Consider the following 3,618-nt stretch of genomic DNA (forward strand, 5'->3'; position numbering starts at 1 on the left):
AATTTGAACGGCCAGTCCAGTTGGAAGTGTCAAGGTGGCTGGTCAGAGAATAGAAGAAAAATACTTATGGGAGGATTTGGGAATTGGCACAAAGATGTCACCAACACTGAAGAAGTAGATGTGTTCTTTGTGGGAGAAAGTACAGAGATTAAGCTTCTATAAATGGCTAAGGATAAAAGTTTCAAAAATATTTCCATTTAGCAGGTGGGGGAGAAAAAAGAGGCATCTAAAGAGACAAAACTCTGGCAGCTGGTATATCCTTCACTTGCCTGTGAGCCGTGAGCCCTCCGCACTTTGCCCACTCCAGTTCTACTCTGTCTGATGCTTCCACCATGGCCCAAGCTGGCATAACACTGATTGGACTGGCTGTCATGGACCAGACCTTAATTTTGTGCATGAATGACCATGGCTTTGTGGCTTGTGCTTTTAATAGTACAGTCTCCAAAGTTGATGATTTCTTTGCAACAAGGCAAAGGGACCAAAGATGTTGGTGTTCAGTCCTTGAAGAAGATGGTCTCCAAGCTGAAAAAGCCACAGGCGTATCGTCTTTCTTGTGAAGGCTGGTCAAGCTGTTGATGATTTCGTGAAAAAATTAGTATCATTGTTGCACACTGGTGACATTATCATTGATGGAGGAAATTCCAAATATAGGGATGCCACAAGACGATGTAGAGACCACAAGGCCAAGGAAATTTTATCTGTGGAGAGCAAAGTTAGTGCTGGAGGAAAAGGATCCCAGTATGGCCTATCACTCATGCCAAGAGGGAACAAAGAAGTTGGCCCCTATCAAGACAATCTTCCAAGGCATCACTGCAAAAGAAAACTGAAGAACTTTCCTCTGGCTGGGTAGGAGAGGAGGGAGCAGGCCACTTTGTAAAGATGGTGTACAATAGGATAGAGTATGTGTCTATGCAGCTGATCAGTGGGGCTTACCACCTGATAAAACAGGTGCTGGGCATGGAGCAAAACAAGACGGCATACGATTCTGAGGATTGGAATAAGACAGAGCTCGACTCATTCTTGACTGAAATCAAAACAAGATGACAGAGGCCTTTGAGGACTAGAATAAGACAGAGCTCCATTCATTCTTGATTGAAATCACAGCCGATATTCTAAGATACTGATGGCAAATACCTGCTGCCAAAGATCAGGGACAGCGCGGAACAGAAGGGCACCAGGAAGTGGACCACCATCTCCACCCTGGAAGATGGCATTCCTGTCACCCTCAATGGAAAAGCTGTCTTTGTTCAGTGCTTATCCTCTCTGAAGGATGAAAGAATTCAAGTTAGCAAAAAGCTGAATGGTCCCCAAAAGAATTAGTTTGATGATGATAAGAAATCATTCCTGGCAGACATTCAGAATGACCTCTATGCTTCCAAGATCATCTCTTACGCTCAAGGCTTTACACTGCTAAGACAGGCAACCAGTGAATTTGGTTGGACCCTCAATTATGGTCATATTGTCCTGATGTGGAGGAAGGAGGCTGCATCATCAGAAGTGTATTTCTAGGAAAGATAAAGGATGCATTTCATCAACACCTAGAACTTGAGAACCTATTATTAGAGACTTCTTTAAGTTGGCTGTTGAAAACTGCCAGGACTGCTGGTAGCAGGTGGTCAGCACCGGGGTCTGAGCCAGCATTCCCATGCCCTGTTTCACCACTACTGTCTCCTTCTGTGATGGATACAGACACAAGATGCTCCCAGACAACCTCATCCAGACTAAGCGGGATTACGTCGGGGCTCACGCCTATGAATGCTTAGAAAAACAGGGACAGATTACTCACACCAATTGGACAGGCCATGGTGGCAGTGTGTCATGCTCTTCACATAATGCCTAATCATGCTGTTTCTGTTACCCGTCACAATTCCATAGACCAGGCCATTTCATGTATCACACAACCACACAACACCACTTAATGGTCCTCTGTTCTATTTTCTGCTAAGATCTTTTAAAATAAAAGAATGTAAGAGACTCCCGGAAAAGTCACATAGAGTTTATTTATAAAGTAGCTCTGTGAGAACCATCATGCCCTCCGCCCTTGCCTCTTGGGACTGACCAGAAGCTGATCATGTGCGCGAGAGTGAGAACAAACCTGTTGAAGCAGTCGTTCCCAAGTGCTCCCTGTGGACTAGTGAGGTTCCTCTCGTGCAAATAGGAAGACATGTTACAATTTGATCAAACTGGAATCTTTCTGTCATGCAGCTGAATTTCTTTTTTCCTTTACTCAATAAAAGCTACATTTTATTTAAAAAAAAGAAAGACAAAATTTTGAAAGGGTGTTGAGAAAGTTTCATGGCAGAGATACACATTTCAAGAAAAGAGCTGGTCAGCTATGTCACAGATGCATTTAAAAACCAAGGGGAAACTGAAGGCTGATGACATTATGGTGAACATACTGGAAAAGAATTAAAGCAGCTCGTGATAAGTTGAAGGCAAATTTGAAGGAAGATCACTTGGTGACAGTCCTCTAGGGATTGTGGCAATGACACCTTATATTTCATCTCCAGTTCAGCCCGAACAGATGGCACAAATGAGAATTTTCTCATACGAAGATTTCATCTGGGTTTATAACCTAGTCAGTTCTATTTCTTTATTTGCCTCCAGAAGGGCTAGAAGCAAAGCCCATCTGCATTCCCAGGGGAGGCAGGAAAAGGCTCATTAACAAGATGTTTGAGATGGCCCTGCTTGCAATTTCACAAAGAAACGTTACGAATTAGCAGTGTAATATGTTACACGGTACAATCTCTCACCACCACAGACCCAGGATTTAGTGCTTTATAGTACAGCTATATTTTAAATAAGACATAATTAGTATCAGAACTGTCAGATTTCAGCATCTTAAAATTAGATATTAAAAGTAAGGCTGATAAAATTATTTTTGCATCAAATATTAAAAGATGGTTTCCTGTAAAAAATACAAATATGGCATATCTTAATTTTCAAATTTAGCAAAACTGAAACCAAATCTTCCCATAGTAATCTCTCTCTATATTATACAAAAGCTCTCTCTAGTCTATCCCAGCAGTTTTAAATAAAGTGTAAAATTAACACATTTAATTTTTGTAAAATATTTCATGCTTCCTTCTTGATGTGTGGCACTCCTCTAGATTTTATGAATATATTCTGAATTTTACCATTGCTATTTCAAATACTTTGTCATATTTTGATATACTGTATGATGCATTAGAAATTGATGAAGAAATGAGACTACAATTTGATTAATTATAGGCCAGAGGTTTTAATTATGCCTTTCAGTTAATCAAAGTAATTTCCTCTAACAGAAGTAATCCTTTTACAGACTTTTTTTTTCTTTTTTTTTTTTTTTTTGAGATGGAGTCTTACTGTGTTGTCCAGGCTGGAGTGCAATGGCATCACCTCGGTTTTACAAAAACAAAAAGGCTTTATAATCCTAGGCTTACTTTTACTCACCATTGTTTACTAACTGAAGTTTAGAAATACTTAATGCAAGCAATGGTTATGGTTTATTTTATTATTATTATTATTATTATTATTTTTTGAGACAGGGTCTCACTCTGTCACCCAGGCTGGAGTGCAGTGGTGCAATCTCAGCTCACTGCAACCTCTGTCTCCCGGGTTCAAGCGATTCTCCTGCCT

At 40.5% G+C, this 3,618-nt stretch overlaps 1 pseudogene; it reads left to right on the forward strand.

The window, feature by feature from the left end:
• The first annotated feature begins 332 nt into the window (after positions 1 to 332).
• LOC105502742 lies at positions 333 to 1,840 on the forward strand (annotated as a pseudogene).
• The last annotated feature ends 1,778 nt before the right edge of the window (positions 1,841 to 3,618 follow it).

This window comes from Colobus angolensis, unplaced genomic scaffold, assembly GCF_000951035.1.
Source record: "Colobus angolensis palliatus isolate OR3802 unplaced genomic scaffold, Cang.pa_1.0 Scaffold80, whole genome shotgun sequence".
NCBI classification, from domain to species: domain Eukaryota; kingdom Metazoa; phylum Chordata; class Mammalia; order Primates; family Cercopithecidae; genus Colobus; species Colobus angolensis.